This window comes from Pseudopipra pipra, chromosome Z (assembly GCF_036250125.1).
Source record: "Pseudopipra pipra isolate bDixPip1 chromosome Z, bDixPip1.hap1, whole genome shotgun sequence".
Lineage (NCBI taxonomy): Eukaryota > Metazoa > Chordata > Aves > Passeriformes > Pipridae > Pseudopipra > Pseudopipra pipra.
Window position 1 is genome coordinate 50,075,485 of NC_087581.1, and position 18,748 is coordinate 50,094,232.

General features: G+C 38.5%; 1 protein-coding gene across 22 annotated transcripts in view; it reads right to left on the reverse strand.

The window, feature by feature from the left end:
- Window positions 1–18,748, reverse strand: part of MEF2C (myocyte enhancer factor 2C) — a 134,550-nt gene that overhangs the window by 110,091 nt on the left and 5,711 nt on the right. For 16 of the 22 annotated variants that reach the window (XM_064641823.1, XM_064641824.1, XM_064641833.1 and 13 more), the window contains exon 2: window positions 13,996–14,094. The gene's annotated coding sequence lies outside the window, so the exon portion shown is untranslated. Of the gene's footprint in view, window positions 1–9,809; window positions 10,324–11,103; window positions 11,192–11,324; window positions 11,665–13,995; window positions 14,095–18,748 lie in introns of those variants that run through there. The other 6 variants (XM_064641829.1, XM_064641827.1, XM_064641828.1 and 3 more) reach the window with 4 other exon arrangements.

The window sequence follows — 18,748 nt, forward strand, 5'->3', positions numbered from 1 at the left end:
AAAAAAAAAAGTTTGCAGTTCCATTTAAAATTTATATTTAGGGGTTCTGAGTCCCTTTGTATGCACTGGACTGTTGTGCAGCTTCTGTGCTTCATTTGCAGATTTTTTCACCTTGCATCTGTTGCCTCAAATGAGGTTCAAGTATCTTTTTGGGGATGATGATTAGTGAATTGAAAAATTAAGGATGAACAATATATTTTTTTAAATCTCTCCATTACTTTTAAGTTTTGGAATTCATACTGAAGGATTCTGTTTCCTGGTCCTCTTAGAAATTGTTACCTATGGGATGCATGAGGTGCTGGAGATTTTTACACTCAAGAAACTTGCTCAAAATTTGAAACACATTTTGGAACTGATCGTGCTGTATGTTGACTTTTTCAGCAGAAAACCTGTATTTTAGATATCTAGTTTAGATCATGATATATTTAAAATGTGCTCGGTGAACAGACAGCAGTGGGTATTTATTAACTATTCTGCATTTAAGAATAGGATTTCGACCAATGTATGAAAATAGAATGCTGATGATTCTTTCTTTCACAAGTATCAGCAGCAGAATCTCACAAAACGATACATCTTTAGACTCCTTGTGATTTTAAAGAGGCCTTTTTGATATATCTACATTGTATTTCGAACTTATGTCTATCAAGCATGGAAGCTGTTAGGATTTTTAGGATGATGTTTAATTCACAGAGCAATCTTTTGATCCATTAGTGGAACAGCTTCCTCCCTCCGATCACATCTGGAAAACAGTAGAGTAAAAGGAGCAAACAAACACTTTCTTCCTGACTATTCTCAAAATTACTTTGTATCAGAAATCCGTAGGAGTTACATTCCATGCCCTGTTGGAGTAGTCCAAGTGGTGATGGTCTCATTACGGGTTTGCCTGTAATTGTGTACATAAAAATGTGGTAGAATAGAGTGCTACTGTTTTACAGTAGTGACTTTTAGCAACTTGTAACAGAAAATCACCACTTGTCCACACGCATGACAAGTTCTGCACTTCAGATCAGACCACAATATCTTTCTTTTTTGTCATGTCTCTACTTCCTACATCAGATATTACTTCATATTGTTATTTAGTGACAAAACAAAAGTTAAATAAAAAAACACACTCAGCACCCATTGAAAAATCCTTGTGCCCTAAATTACGTATTATACTACATGATTAGAAGTAGGCGGAAAAAATCCTAATAGCATTAAAAATGCCACACAAAAATAGCACTTCATCTACTGCTTGCCTTGTAGTTGTCATAAAGATTTGCACTATGCCTATGACCACTGTATCATACCTCGGATAACATTTTTTAAGAACACAAAATTCCAGAAAAGATAGCACCCAGTAAGGACACTTTCCCGATGGCTATTCTGCAGATCACCACAGAATGTAATACTGAGCCTGTGACACTATATACTGGAATCATAAGTGAACTAAATGCAACATTCTGGATGAGGATTTAAGCACTGTACTGAAGATAGATTCTCATTTTCCTTTGTCAATGACAAGTTTTTGAAAATCTACAAAAATATTTGTCCAATTTTCAACTTGTATGCCAATATTATAGGATATATAAAAGAGCATTCTTCTGTTTCTATCCCATGCATCATCTTTTTTAGTGCAACATCAACAATAAAACAGAAACACCAGATCCTATGGTCATCCCAGTGAAGACATGCAGATTTATACCCACCAAGCATATAGGTATTATTACGGGCAGTTCTGCTTTAACTAGGTAGCTTGTCAACCATTTAATCAAGTTTCCTTTTAAGAACAAACTGGAAAAGTACTTTCCAATTAATATACATTTTAAATGTAACTTTAAATTATTTCCACATTTTTAAATGTGTGTACCCAAAAACATCAATGAAATTTTGCTTTAGTTTTAAATGACCATCCCAGTCCAGAGGCTCTTACCAACATTTATGGTCATATTTCTCGTCTCTAAAATTTGTCTATGTGTACAAAAGCTGTACATTTTGTATGCCACTGTATGGATGCAATCCTCCAGCTCAGTATTCTGAAATAAAAAATTTGCCATGTAGAATTTTAGTAAGTATACAGATTCACACTTATTTCATATATTGCACCAGGGTAATAACCTGGATTTTTTTCTTATACTTCTGCTATATCAATTCCTTGTCTTCACCTTATACACATAAGCAAGCTAAAAGAAGAACTAACCATTTCTCAGGGATTCTGTGGGCAAAACAGGTTCTCTTCAAATACTGCTTCAAAGATCTGTTCCTTATAGCTATCGAACATATTTCAACAATCATTGTTATTAAGAACACTGCCTTACATCTGCAACGATTAAAGATTATTCACAACAAGACAAATTCTATACACTTCAACAGGAATTTCTGCTGAAAAAGCTCTGCAAGATTAAGGTTTTAAATTCAACTACTATGTATTGTCCACTCTCCTCCATTTGTATACTATCTTACCAAATATATCATAGCAACATTCTTCCTAACCTTCCTCAAAGCCTCCCTGCTTTGCTGTTTCTTCCACTTCTCATACTCAGAAACACACTCAGGACACAGATGGACAGAGATAAAGCAGGCCTAAGGATAAGTCTAGAGAACATACTGTCTCCTGCTGGTTTCACAGAATATCCTCAGACTGTACTAAATTTTTTCTAGTAGTTGCTGAGGCATTCTTGTGGGATATGGCAATCAGAGGGGAGTTCTTGGCAGCACAAGTCTGAGGCTAAAATGCCAGGCTGAAGGGGATGCATGTGCCAGCATTACAGGATGGTCACAGAATCTCACGGTCCTGTTGCTTCTTTACAATGCCCTCCCCCCCATCTTTAGGGACAGCTTTTCCACCCAGCTGCAATGAAAAGATTTAAAATAATCTTCACTGAGAAGTCCATATTGAATTTTTAAATGAAAAGTGCTGCAGTCTAGCTTCTTACACAGGTGAATATGTTCTGGAACATTATAATTTCTTTAATGATCCAACAATAACTAAGTTATACGGACTAAAATAATGCACCATTGTTCTGAATATAATGTCGTAACAAAATATATTTATCAGTAAGGGGAAGAATTTGTTAGAAATCACATAAATACCACATGCTACTATGTTACATATTTTTTATATTACTAGAAGTAATGTTACACATGGACAATGTTCTGCACTATGTTTACTTGTGCAGATGTGTTTTATAAACAATTTCACAATCCTTCCTCCTTGTCCTTTGTACATACTTTGCTAACAGCTATTGATTGACCACTTAAAAGTAAATAGTGAAATTTAACTGACCATGGGTTCCAGAAGTGGCATGCATCCTGTATCTATAAAAGCAAACATAAATAATGTTTCTAATTCAGTTTACTTAGCTGTACATTTTGTGATTACAGTAAGAGAGGTAAAAGATGGAAACATTAGGGGGGAATTCCTAAGTTGGTATTTGGCTAATAATTTTCATTATAAACTTCGCTTGATCAATTATATAGATGAAGAAATAGGAATCAGAGAAGACCTGTTAGATTTAATTCTAAGTTTCATATCGGCTTTATAACCTGGGAAAAGAAGGCAGAGGAGTTTTATGCCATCTGTTCAATTCCGTCCTAATCTGTGGGCTGCCTTATGGTTAACTTAAATGAAGGCAGCAGATACTGATTGACTTTTGTGGATTGGTTATACTGGTCAGAATCTCTGGAGCTCTTTTCACTCGAACTCTTGTAGCCTTCCAATGCCATGGAAGGTGGTAGAAGGCAGAGATAAGTGCATCCACCCCGCTGGAGCAGGAGATTGCTAAATCACCTGTTCAGGGGATTACAAATGGGGCCTAGGCTACAGACCTCACTGGTATGATTACTGAATCCATATTGCACCAGTGTATATTCCATACAGTATTAAAATAATTCTCAGATAATTTATCCAGAATTGGTTCTAAGTAAGTGGGATAAGGCACCTGTAGAATTTACTAGGACATATTTCTGCAACCTAAATGCATTTAGTTGTTCAAAGAAAAAAAAAAGAAAGAAGGGGTGAAAATGCCAGATGGAGTTCTGATTGGCTGTATTTCAGAGTAACAACTTGAAATTCCTTAAAGATTCTTTTTCTCTACACTTCCCTCTATTTTTTTTCCAGACTTGTTTTCTCTTTGCAAGGGAAGAAGCCACGTAACTACATGAGAAAATTCTATTACTAGTACGTTAGCTTTCCTGGCTGAATAACAGGTGCCATTTGCATACTTTGAAATACTTTCAATATGTGAGGAAGTGTAAAGACTACACTTCTATGTGATGTTTAGTGGATTAAATAAATGACAGATATCGAAAAAGTCTCTTTGCACTTTAAAGCTACTGGGAGAAAAATGTGATATTAACAGGGCTGGTGGCAAAACACAGTTCTAAAATCAGCATTTTTGAAGTATTCTAAAACCAAATACTAATTCCTATGACCAAGATCTGCATACATAGATTTAACTCTCTGTATTCAGTGAGAATTTTATCTGTAAGCAGGTCCCTAAATTTACCACACATTCATTGAGAAGAAGATACAAATTTTTATTACCTGTATTAGCTGTTAAACTTTGATATTTTAATTGCAAATGCACTCTATTTCTCTTTAAAACTTCCCGAGTTGAACAAGTACCTAGGAATTCCACTGCTTTTCTTGAAAGCCTTAGAATAATAGACTTTATTATCAGTGTAATCATCAAATTGATCTCATACTTTACATAAAACTGTGTGACATTAAATTGTGCAAGAGTGTGCTCAGTTTTGGCAGCTTCTTTATATTGTAAGACTGAACCTGACAGATTCAATATACAACTGGGGACCATATGTTTTATTTTGTCACACTGATGCTAGAAAACTTTTTGAAAATTATATACTTCAATTAAAAAATAATATATATATAATTCTACTGTTTTATGATACAGCTGAGTGGTTTTTGAGATATTAGTGAGTTATATGTCCAGAATGCACTTGTAAGAAAAGGACACTGTATTTCAGTCTTTACCACTTCAAGTTCCGTTTCAATATTTTATGCACATGATCGCCTTTTCAGAAGTACTGATCATGCAAATAGACCATTAAAAGAGTAAGGTGCACATTTTGTGAATTTGAAGACTGTCTTAATACAGTTTTCTTGTTATAAAGCAGTAAAATAACCAGGAATTGGTTATTTGAAACTATTTGAAACTATTCTTTGAGTACTGTAGTGAGTGAGTGCGCCTCAGATCAGTCTTTTTCATTTTATTTGGCCATGAGGTACTTCAGGATATTTCAAACAGTTCTATAACTGCATTTATTGCCTATTTTGAAGGCTTACTTTTAAAGCCTGCAAAAATTTTTAAAATTCACATTTGAGCCTAATAATACATTGTTGAGAAGCTGGTTTAATGCACATAGGAAACAAAACTACAAAAAGAAAATTTACTTAAAATATAACTTAAACTTTTCAATATACAGCTAGGCAAAGCGAGAATGAAAGAAAATAAAAATGCACCTTCAGTATCCACTAAGATGAAACATCTGAATTTATGTGAGTTTCCTGATTACAATAACACATACAAAATTAAATACATAAATATTAATTTTATGTATCACAGAAGATGAAGACAATGACAAAAACAATGTTTACATTTATGGTTGACTCATTAGTGTTTTATTATGTGAAACACTAGGAGGCATCAGTTGGGTAAAAAAAGGAGTTCCTTTGAAAAATGGTAAGAAATTATCATAGGAGTTATCAGCTTGCGAGTTTCATACTTCCAAATGTTAAAGGCTGTACATTATAACTAAATTAGGCAAATAGGCAAAACTCTATTCTCACTGATAAATGACATAATAATATAAGGACAACACTTAATTTCTTAACTATTTTTAAACCAGACTACTATGTTCACATATGCAACACAAAGAATAGTTTTACAACACGTTACATTTTTAAAAATAACAGAATAAAATGACTTATTTGTTCTTCAATATTATAATTTTTGATAAATCTTCTTGTAAGCTCTTAATAGGGTAAGTGCAGTGAATTTAGTATAGTTCTAGGCACTTTTTAGCCCCTAGGCATTTTTAAGTCCTAAGCACTTTTAAGAACTTTTAATTGCTGTTTACAGGATATCATCTAGACAAAAATATTTTTTAAAAAAATCCCAGAGTACTAATCTACTACATTTTAATTATATTTCCCAAAAGCGGTGTATTAAACAGCATTTATAAAATTTGCGTAACAATGCCACAAGTGGCTCTACCTTTCACAAAATAGTCATGCAAAATCAGTAATGTCAAAACTCAGTTTTCGTTGCTTTGAGTTGCATTTAACAATTACTAAGCAACAGAGTTATAGTTATAGTCATAAAATAATCAATTAAAATTGAAGTGTGCCTTGCCATGTTGCAGCAATCAGCTTTTATCTCTGCCCAATCACAATGACATGTGAACTGCCTAATCCTTCTTTTGTAAGGCACATAAGACTTTGTTGTCACTGTTGGTTTTGTGAATCGCCTCTATAAGCTGGTCTGATTTCCTAAAGATGACAGATTCCAGTGAATAGACAAGCTCTCCTGCACTGCAGTCAATGAGACAGTGACATTAAAGTGGAGGACTGAAGACACTTGCTTTTAATCACCTGTCCACATGCAGCATTGACCATCAGTTCTGACAAAATGACTTTAAAGTTGGTCAGAGGACCCGAACAATTACTTTTAAAAATAGAAAATTAAGAAATTCAATTTTTCAATTTTTTACTTGCAGCATCAGTTGTTTTGCTGACTCTGATCTTCTAAGCCCATTTTGTTTCTGCAATAGGTTGCAAAATTGTATTTTCAACCTTTTCAAATACCAGAATTATAACCCTACTCTTAAACTTGAAGTTTTCTAGCTGTTGAGATTTACATATATAATTTTTATGTATTTTATATCCAAGTTACTATAGAGCCTAAATGAGAACATAGCAAAATCTCTCTGCTGATATCATAAAGCAAAATTTTAAAACTTAAAATACATCACAAATATAAATGTTCTGGTTATTATTCAAAATGCTGGAGCAAGGATCATAAAATCCTTGAAAATATATAGCACCTTATGTAGGTTCATCTTCATCATTAGTGTTTTCAAAAGAGTATCAGCACTTGATTTTTTGATAAATTATCATGCAATGTAGAGCAGTGATGTCAAACAGGTAAAAATGAAGCCTACGTATCAAATGCTTTTTCTTTCAAGTAACTAATAGCAATTAATGACTTCTTGCTCAATGAGATGTAGAAATATCTTTAGCTGCCTCTGAAGATGAACTAAACTATTCCGGTGAACAATAAATTAACCTGTTACAGAGAAGTAAAATTAAAAGAAAATAAGGTCGCAAAAGTATTCTATTAAAAACTCCTGCTCAGTTCCTAACTTTCTATGTAATTACATTTATCTACTGAATAGTGAGTTATCAAAACCTCTCTTAGGCAAACATTTGGGAAAAGCTTCAGAAAGCTTCATTCCTCTCAATATATTTTAGGTGTTTTAAAAACAGAACCATGTAAGAGTGGTAGGTAGCTCTGGTTTTGAATATACATGTGGCAGGTAGATGAATTGTTTAAAAAAAGTAAGAAAAATTTGCTGATCCCATATTAGAAAAAAAAATCATAGTAAGAAAGTATTTGTCGGAATTTTCTTCTGATGCTCCAAAACTAGCAGCTCAGAAATATACTACTCTAAAAGACTTCTCTCAAAGACTATTCATCATTTAGTACCAATTTCTATAAGGCTCTTAAACTTAAGTTTCCTTTTTCTTGGTCAATTAATCTTGAGACGATACAGACAGTATCTGATCCTTGCATTCTTTTAAAGGACGTTGAAAGTGACATTCTTTACATCTCTGTCCTGTGAGAGCTTTGGGACAGGCAAGAGGTTTAGGTCTCCTTGGGCCTGATCCTGTAAATCATTATCCCTGTGACTTGCTCATTTTCACACAAGAAAAGTGTTGACAGTGGGACTAGTTTTGTAGGAACTGATTGCATGAAAGAAGGTTTCCATGTTCAAGTCCCAGAACTATCTTTTCATACTAGCTATGTAGGGCATACTGGTAAAAATATATATGAACAAGTTTTTAAAATAAAAAACTTGTGCGTCGTACGTGTGTGACAAGGAACATAAACACCCTGAATTAAGGGCCACTGTCTTAAGTTCTTCTTCAGGGAATTTTTCTAGCACTTCCAAAGGAACTCAAGCATGAGCAGAGACTTCAGTGTTAGACACAGTATGAATTATGTACTCATTGGTATAGAAAGAATAATATAAGAGGTATTTTAAGAAAACTGATAAAGTAAGAAAGTTTTGCAGGTTCTTTGAATTCATGTAAGGTACCTGAAATCAGGTAACAAAAGTCGTTTACAAAATAACAATTCCCCAAAGTACCCATTTGTCAGATCATTTAAACTGGAAATCAGTATGTATGTACACAGCCTCAAATACAGAGGCTAGTACTTGTTCACAGGTGGTAATATTTTCATGCCCTGCCAAGCCTCTAGGGTTTAGTCATTATACTCCATATAAACATCTTTATTCTTCAACCACAATAGCCAGGAAAGTGCGAATGAATGAAATCTAGTCACAGTTGCATCTAATATAATTTATCATTCATCTTGTAGTTATTTTAAAGTACAGATATGAAGCTAGGACATTTGCTATTAAGCTGATCGTCATATATGTGCTAGGAAAATTTTGTGTCAAAGCAATTCTTTTCTGATCACCAGTAAAATACTGGTGAAGTGCCTTTTTCTGCTTAATTCTCATATCTTTAGTCTTAAATTGTGTATTACGGTATTTATTTAATATGAGAATGCAGGTATTTGGTAAAAATAACCATTATATACAATAAAGAAAATAGAACTTTTCTGTAAAACACAATGTCTAGGTATCCACAATGATTCATTAAGTTTTGTTTTGCAATGTGCTGCTTTGCTCTTTTTTTTTTTTTTTTTTGAGAAAGGGAGTTATTAGTTTGTCTTTATATTTGTTTTGTTTTTCAGGCTGACAGAAGGTCACGCTAAGTTTTATGGTAAACACGAAGTATTACAGTTACATAATGCACCAATAGTCTTATAAGTCTATCATTTACATTAAACTTTATCTTAGCCTGTATGCAACTGTACTGCAACTACACCAGCCAGTTCTGTAAGGCTGATTAGCTCTACTCCTTTGTGTCAACAAATGTAAAGATTACTCAAAGTACTGCATAAAGACCAAAGCATACTATTCCAAAAGAGGTTTGCAGTCCATGACTTAAATTCCCACATCAGTGCAAGGGGTCTTTCCATCACAAATGTAAGTATTCAAATGAAAGATGCATAAAGTTAAAGACTTGCAAGCACGCACTACCTAAACTTAAGAACAGAAGAGCCTGTGATAAAACGAAGTTTAAGAGCATTTAACTCAAACTGGATCCTTAGTTTGATAAATCAGAGTGCATGCACTACAAGGTCATAGCTTTTAGTGAACTATTTAAATCAAATAGGCTTTTAGTGAACTATTTTAATCAAATAAGATTCCAACACTTCAATATCAAGCACACAAATAATGAAAACTAACTTCATCAAAGTTTAAACACTTATGACACTGATACAGACAAGTCAGCAATAATTTACTAGATAGTGATTTAACTATGTAATTTGTCTAACAAGTTACTGTTAAGCAACTGCACAATTATACATTTAAAACGTCTGCAAGCAACCTCAATCCCAGTCCACATAAAATGACTGATACATTTTTCAAACGCAATAGGAAATGTACCTAGGACTTTTGTACCATGCCCACTATATTTTATTCCAATGCTGAATTTCATACGTACTTACATTATAAAAATTTAGCTGTTTGGATGATCAGACTAGTCCTTCAGATATTTTCCTTTTATAGGAAAAAGAAAAAATCCCTTTACTTCTTCCAGCCTTAAATATTCACCACCTGGTTCAACATGCAGCCGCCTTGAATCACACACACAACCTTCAAAGTCAATCCAATAAGCAGCCAGAAAGATGCCTGGTGTATCTGTGTGTGTGTGTGCGCGTGTGCGCGTGTGTGCAGCGTGGAGGAGGAGAAAGTGGCTGAGCTGCTGGTCGGATTAAAAGTAACCGGACTCGTCCTGAGATCGTCCAGGAAGGAAGTGACAGCAGGCGAATGGGAAAAGGCGAACAGCTCACAGCCTTTGTAACATCGCGGACGGGAAGGGGGAGGCGAGAAAGGGATTCAAACTACACGCCTGATGAAGTGTCCTTTTCTGCTTCGCTCTCTCTTCCTCCCTTTTCTTCTCCTTCTCTGTGTCTCTATTTCTCTCCCTCTCCCACAATCCCAAACGAATGACACTCTCCTCCCGAGCTGGAGAAATAATCAGTTTCACTCTTGCAAAAAGGGGGCGGGATCAGATCCCTAAAGCGTTTTAATAAAACAAACATAGAGCAGCAGCAGCGGCAGCAGCTCCTTGCCCCTCTAGTCTAAACTAGATTGATAAATTGCTCCACTACACTACTTTAATTATGTATATGGAATGCAGAATAAATCACCGAGCATCAGCACCTCAATCAAGCACTTTTTAAATGATAATTGCATCTTGGGTGAATCAATCTTTCCATTCCTGACATTTTGCTAATTTTAGTTCTACGGTGGGGGTAATGGCATATGCCACACGCAAACCTAATGACAATCCTTTATTATACGGAGCGAAGAAAAGGCGGCGACCCAGTGCGCGTTTCCCCCTCCTGGGGACGGTAGCGCAGAAAGCGGAGGGCGGGCAGGGCAGGGCAGGGGGCAGGGCAGGGCAGCCGCGGGGCCAGACCGCGCACCGCCCGGAGCAGCACATCCGCGGCGGGGCCGCCCGGGGGCCGAGCCCGCCCGCCCGCCCGCCGAGCCTGTGGGGCAGAGGGGCTTCGAGCCGTCCCTGCGAGTCGCCACCCCAATGTGCCGGCGACGGCACCTCTGGAGCGGCTTCGCCCCCGGCGGGCGGGCCGGGCGCCAGGAGGGGGCACAGCCGGCGCGCGGCCGCCTGGCGGCCTGGAGGTCGCCGGCCTTTGCGCCGCCCCCGGAGCGCAGCGGGGCTGCGGCCCCTCGGCCCTCCCCTCCTTTTTCACAGACCTGCCGCCCAGCCCCTCGCACCTTGGCCGGGCTCCCCCTCCTGAGCCCTTCGCTCGCTGAGCAGCCCAACTTCCCCAACTCATGCCGCTCGGCGTCCCGACGCGTGGGGAGCGGTCCTGGGGCAGTGCCGGCGCAGCGGCCCTTTCTCGACGGGGAGCACCGACCGGATCCCGGCCCGCTCGCCTTCTTGCGCGGGTCCTGGCCACGGCCGGCTGCTGGAGACGATCTCGTGTCAGACTTACCCGCAGAAATGCAGCACTGGCAGCACGCTGTGTGAGAGGACAGGGCTTTTTTTTTTTTTTTTGTCTTTCTTTTTTTTCTTTTTTTTTTTTTTTTTAATACGTTCATTTACTTCTAAAACCGGACTGAAAGGACTGCACTGTATAGGAGCTTGAATCCAGATTAAGCACATGGGGTAATTTGTGAGTAAAACTGGACCTTGCAGATACTTGTTTTAATTTCCATGCAGATAGCCAACTTTTACAATCCTTTGAGAGCAGCAGGGGAGTTTGTAAAGGCACAGACCATTATTTTTATGATAGATTAAGGTACTGCAAATAGGAACAGCACACATGATAAAACCAAATGACTGAATTCAAACACAGTGATAAATATATGTTTGGTTTATTTTAACACAGGTCTTGCAGTCTTTTCCCCTATAAACATCTCATTGGGCCACTGACCTACTTCCAAAATATTTGACAGTGAATAAATACCTTTTCAGTACGACTATACTTACTAAAACATGGATGCTCAAAGCATGGTCAGAGCAAAACAAAGCTCAGGCAGCTCTAACAAGCACCCTGCAATTGCTCTAAACGCAGATCCCTAGAGAATACTGCGGATCTCATCATGCCCTGCTTCGTCTGGGTGAGAGTGCACAACTCTCCATGGGCAGGCAGTGACACGCTACAGATGCACCCACACCAACAAAGATAGTGATACTGATGTGCCCAGAACCTACAGGCAGCCAGACACGAGCCAAGCACATTGTACATGGTCGTGAGAGGCACATACGCTCTGCAGTGGCAGGAGCAGAGCCCAAAAAACACTGGGGAAGAAATACTTTCTCAGCCTCTGGTCTGGAGGGAAGCACAGCAGGAAAGAAACGCAGAACAGTTAACATGGGTTGTACCTTTGCTATGCCTCTTCTGCAGACAATTTTGGTCTCCCAGCGCGGCTTCCAACTATCCAGTAATATTTGTATATTCTTAGTGGTAAAAATAGAAAACTCTTTTAAGACTTCACACTTTTTGCTCTAATTGAAAATGACTGTCATCTGTTTTATTTTGTGCAGGATGTGTAAGTTTTCTGGTTTCTGGTTAGTTGGTAACACAGCCCTTCGATTGGCAGCACAGAAGACAAGCACTGTCATATTCTGAAAGTAATTATTAGAGTAAGCAAGTATTTCAGAAAATCAAAGTATAGAGCAGCTTGGAACATCAACTACACCTCCATGTGGGCACTTGTGGCCTAATCTTTATATAGCTGTGACCTTCACATACTGGAGCACCTTAAAGCCATGCCAAGTTTTTGTCACGAGTACAATTTATCAAGCTCATGTAAAAGACTCCTCGATTTTTAAAACAGGGTTCAGACGCTAGATGGACAAACAAACGGGAGGGATCAGGCTTTCTCACTCATCTCAGGGTTAGGTAAGGCATGAATTTATGCAGTATCATTTGAAGTGTTTAGGATTTTTTTTCCTCTCATTTGTTGCATTTCATTTAAAAATCTGGGATAATTTCAAGCAGTGAAAAACCTTTGTTCTGGTGTATGCACTTCTACTGATGCTCCACAAATGCACCATTTTCAAATTTCTGGCATGAGACTTAAATCTGCCCTTTTCTGATGTCCACAGTTCATGTGTAGGACTGCTGACAAAATTATTTTTTTCTCAATCCACCACCTGAGGCACACAGTGTTTTAAATGATGAGACATCAATCAAAGTGTAATAGTTATAGAATAAGATCTCCAAAGCTTTATCAAAGAGGGTATCCAAGCATCTCTTTCCCTTACAAGTGTGATTATCTCAAGGTAACATTTCCTTTGAAGGTGATTATCAAAGTCCGTTTTTGTTCTTTTGAGGATGCAGAACATATCCTTCCCTAAGGAGACATGAAATTGCCAGCTTACATCCTTTAATGGCGTTTAAACCAAAAAGCATTGAGGTTACTATGAAATGATCCACCTCCTTTGCATCTTAACCCTGGGGTGGCTTGGTTTCTATTTTCTGTTTAAAGTTCTGCTCAACCCCACTCCATTCCATGCCTTGCTCTCTTCCACCACCTCCCTATTTGTTAGAGCAACACAGTATAACTCTTCTTCCCATGTCTGGCTGCTTTTAAACTTGGCCCATGCTGGGTGCAGCGCTTGAAGTGAGCTTTACAAAATTATTTTAAAGTGAGCTGGGGTGGTTGCCACAGCAACCCACCTTGAGAGAAATAGAAGCTATAGATTAATCTACCCCACATGATTATTCAGCAGTACTGTATTTATTCTTCATTCATTCAGAATATTCCCTCATCCATATGCTTTCATAATGAACAGAAAGATATAAACTCAGATAATTTCATAGATAATAGGATATATATTCCAGGAGCACAATTTAAATGCTTTGAAAACCACTGCAAAGAAACAACATGCACATGATTCTTTGCAAAATCATTTAGTTGCAAAAAAATATCTGCAATGTAGGCACAGCTGACATATTAACTTTAAATGAATTGGCATGTGATTACTAAAATGGTGTTATACACATCAACCAATGATTACAGAAAGCCTTTGTCACAGGAGTACCTGTAAGTACATAACACAGTAGAGTTTTGCTCTCCAGGTTTTGCTTTTAACATAAATCTCAAAATAATAAATAGTACTTTGTAATATAAATGCAATAAATATTAAACACTCACCACATACACCCTCTTTATTGTCAAAATCATCCGCCTCCAATGCTTTACTTAATCTTTCCCATAGTAGTTACTTCAGAGTTTACACTTCTTGTTCGGCACCTTGGATGTTTAAAAGCAAAAAGTAGTATATTATTAAAATGCAAACCTATAATACTTAAATATACTTAAGGAGATTTATGAAGCAATTTCTATAAAAAAATACGAGTCTTTACTGATGTGCACTTAGGCCTAAGTTACTTGTAAGTAACTTGGCTGTTATAAACTCCAACTTGATGTTTTCAGAAGCTGTTATAAACTCCATCCTACCTTAGGGATGCTACACTATCAATAAAATTACAAAACTATTGATTGCAGCCTCCACCCTCCAGTTGGCATTTATGATTTTACATGCATTTTGGAAAACACAGCCATCTTGTTGTTTAATAAATGCCTGTTTGAAAGTCCAGGCCAAAATGTAAAGTTAAAGCTTGGTATATTAATTTCTTCCTTTTAACTGCAGGTGTATATGGTGCCAACACTCAGGCATGTATCTCCTCGGGTCTGCCTCAAGGAAGGCGACACTGGGTATCATTGGGAGAACCTTTTTTACCCCAAGATGCTCGTTTTTGTCTGCACCTATGGCTGTGGAGAGGGGGTCCCCACTGGAACGACTCAGTCTGGAGGAGCCTCTGCCTCTGCCCCGACCCCTCGCACCTGCAGACACATTGTTTCCCCGGGGCTTCTCCTAATTTATTTATTGACTCATTATTTCTAGGGGCTGGGGTGGCACGGGAGGCACCGCAGGAGCAGGTATGACTCCGGTGTCCGGCCCCATGTCCTCAGGCACCGCAGCCCGGGCGTCTGGCGGCCCCGGGCAGCCGTGAGGGGCAGGGAGCTCCCGGGAGGCCCTGGGACCGCTCCGGAGCTGCCGGGGCGTCCCCGAGCTCCCTTGGGGTGCCGGCTGCTGCGGCAGCAACCGCCCCCTCCTCTTCTTTCTCCTCCTCCTCCCCGCTCCGTTAGGAAGGCGTTGAGGCGGCGCGGGGGGCGGTGGGAGTCCGGCCGGGCTGACGCCAAGGCGGGTGGTCCCGGGGAGGGGGGGAGAGCGGGGGCTGTCCCACTGCGGCTGGAGAGGGGCAGCCAGAAGGGCCGTGGCTGTTTGGGACTGGACGGGAATAGCAAAGTCCTGATAAAAAGGCTGGCTCTAGGGGAGGCTGGAAGCAGAAACCTGCCCGGCGTCCGCCCGCAGAGCTGCCCCCATCGGCCCCCTCCGGAGCCTGTTCAGAGTCGAGCCTGTTCACAGCCTTTGCCCCCCGCTCCGACCTTTGGAGCGAATGGGTGTCACTGGTTTGGGAGGCAGGAGCACCACTCTGCAGTGACAGCGAGGCTCGGGGTGCCACTCGTGTCAGCTCAGACCGGGAACAGAGGCTCCCCGGGAACAGAGGCTCCCCTGGAGCAGGGCGGGTGGGAGCCGGGGCGCAGAGGCTGCAGGGAGGGCTGGAGTGCGACCACATACAGGGCCAGGCTGGTGAGGCTGCAGTAGCACGTGGAAGTGCTCGGACACGGACTGATGGGCAGGCCAGCGTCGCAGCCGTGGGGTGAGGGGTGTAGCAACATCTGGAAAGGCATCATAATTTTATTTTAGGCCTTGATGGAGGGCTTGGAGGTCAACTAATCTGGGGCATTATCTGTTACTTTCCAGGCTTTTTGAAAGTTGTTTTTTCAATTTCCCCTCCACCACCTTTAAAAAAAAAAAAAAAAAAAAAGAAAAAAAAAAAAAAAAGAAAAAAAAGAAAAGAAAACTAAGATTTTTAATGCTCCCTTGCTGATATTTTCAAGGGCCTTTGCAGGGAAGAGACTGATTATAGAGGGAAAAAGACTGCCAAATGCACTAAATCAACAATGAAAAGGGGGTTTATTTGTTTTGCTAAATTGATCCAGTTCTAGTAATCTGGAGTGCTTCGTTGTTACCAAAGGCAGTTTCTGAAACTGTAGTTTGCAAGTTGATATTGTCCTTTAAATATCTCATAAACAGCTGCCCAAGGATTATTTTTATGCAGGAATTCTTTTAAGTGTAATGCCTTTTTTTATTATTTCTTTTTAAACTGTTTTCGAACTAGAGATAGGAGGTAACTTCTTCATAGTCAAATTCCTTCTTTTAAAGAACATAGTCAACTGTTTTCTTTTAAAGATTACATATTACTAAAATTGTCCTAAAGAGTGTAAAAATAGTATTTATTACTTTGTGAATGACAACACAGACTACTACTAGAATCAGATTTGGGCCTAGTGATACTCTATTTGTTTGCCACATATGCATTTTAGAAATAGGTAATACTTATGGTATGTAATTTTTTTTTTTTTAAATATGACTGAAATTGCATCTGAAGGAAATTAACAGCTATAGAAATGTTGAATCTTGTGCTTGGCGGGGAACATGGATGCTGTGAAACCCATGTGGCATATCCAAAGTTCCCTGCAGTCTGTTGAAATCCAGTATACTCTGACAGGTTGAGATGAGACACTAAAATGGAAGCTCAGCCCTGTGTCAATGGCCACCCAGATCCTATTTCTGCCTCAGAATTAATCTGAGTATGCTGTAACTCCAGTTCCTGTACTAGCCACTACTCTCTATAAGTCATTCAAATGTCCTTATCATCCTATGACAACATTCCACCAAATGTGTATAGTTTATATATACATGTACGTATTTTAGGGGTGTAACACTTGTAGTCAATGATCTTACTTGAGTGTAACTAAAGGAAGAATTTAACCTACTAACCCTTCCCCTGTTGAGATTTAGGGACTCCAAAAATGTGAGTCTAGACTTGCATGAAAGAAATGCATTGGGGGGTTTGAAGTTTTTCAGTGCTAGTCAGAAATTGGCAAGCAAACCTTCAGTCTCAGACAAACTCAGTAATTAGTTTCTATTCTACACCCCTTTCCCTATCTCTTCTGACATAAAGTTAATGAGGTGAAATTCCAAGCTAATTTTTTTTTTCCTATGCAAAAATATAAAAATAGATCAAATGTAAGTTTAGAGTGGAAATTTGGAATCAATTCCCCATCTTAAAAGGGTTTAAATACAGGAATGTATTTGAAGAATAATTTTGGAAATGTTGTCATTTTCTTGAACTGTTATTCATCACTCTGATAATTCTGCATCTTTGTATGCTTCAGAAGCATCAGAATATTTTTTATTTTTAAAGCAAGGCATTTTGTGGAAGTGTAATTTACCGTATGGTTTAATACAACTGTGATTGAAGTCTACCTCGATTTTTAAACAGCCTTCACCCAAGAAATACAATATCTTTATTATTCAACTTGATTGCCAATACAGAAGAGCTATCTCTCACAGCCTTTAGAGTTGATACAAACCAAGAAAAGTTTGTATTTAATTGGTAATTTATGCAGTTTTAGACGTTTTAAACCTTTTCACCATCAGCTGGGTATTTCTAAAGAAGTTTCTCCTAGGGCAGTTCCTCTTATGTCCAAGAGGAAAGGCTCCCAGAAATTGTTTCAGAATGAGTGTTTAAGTAAGGTCCACCCTTCTTATTCCTGCTACCACATTTATTTGTCCATATGATTGCCCTCCATTGAATATAGAGGATCTCCCTGTGATTCCCTTTCATTTTGGTTGGGAGCAGGGAATGGATTTTTTTCGGTTGTGCATTCCTTCTATTTTCCAGAAATGGAATTGCCTAACTAAGGTATTGTGATATTTTCAGATATTTTGCTAAAAAATCCACAACCCAAACCAAAAAATATGATTGCACTCCCTTGCTAATTGTGTGACACTCAAGCTTTTGTCTGTCTTGCTCTGCATGATGATGCAATACAGAAGCACAGAGCCGTAGATGGCCAGAAAAGGCTTAATTAAGTATTCTACAGCTGCTACAAATTAGATCAGCATCTGCATCTGTGTAGACAATGAAATTCATGGTAATTCTGAGGGCCAAGCAAAGTAGAGGTTTGTTTTGGATCGACCCTTAGCCACAATTCAAACAAAATTCAAAACCAAACATGTTCTAAGGGGGAAAAAAAGGTTGGTCAACTTCGTGTCCTCTTGCTAAAAGCCACTATGGTTTCCTATTCTGGCTATAGATACATATTCCAGTGTAGAACATGAAAGTCAGCTGTTACAGTATTCCCAATTGTTTTTTCCCCTAAAAACAAGTTCTCTTTTCCAGACTAGAATTTGACCTATATTTTGGATGACTGCACAGTTTTTTGCTGTTTCTCTGATAATTTGCCTCTATTTCAGATTTCATACCACTTTCTGGAGCCCAAGTTGGAACAAATGATGTATAAATTTTAATGGTCAATGATCTGACCAGGTGTAACAGAGTATGTTTTATGATATTTGCATATGTTTTATGATATTTGAATATAGAAGACAATAGCAATAGGTTAGTATGTAGAATGAGAGGATGAAGGTATTGCTGGCAAACTGTTTTGTACAGATATGCTTGCATGCAGATATCAAGAATTAATAGGTTATTCTCTGGACATTTTAGGAAAATGCACTGGTTTTAGGAGTTTGCAAACTCTTCAGTACTAAATTCATGTTTCTGTTTTGCATTTGAACAGCTTCAAACACAAGTGTTGACCCATATGTCTTCTAAGTGCTGCTGTAATACTAATATTTCTCTTATAAAAACAATAATTAATATAAAAATTTTATTAGATATTTTAGGGAGGCCTTTTGAAGGTTGGCAGCTTTTCTTGATTAGTGAAGAAGACCTCGTAACCTCTGCGACCATAAAATGTAATTGCA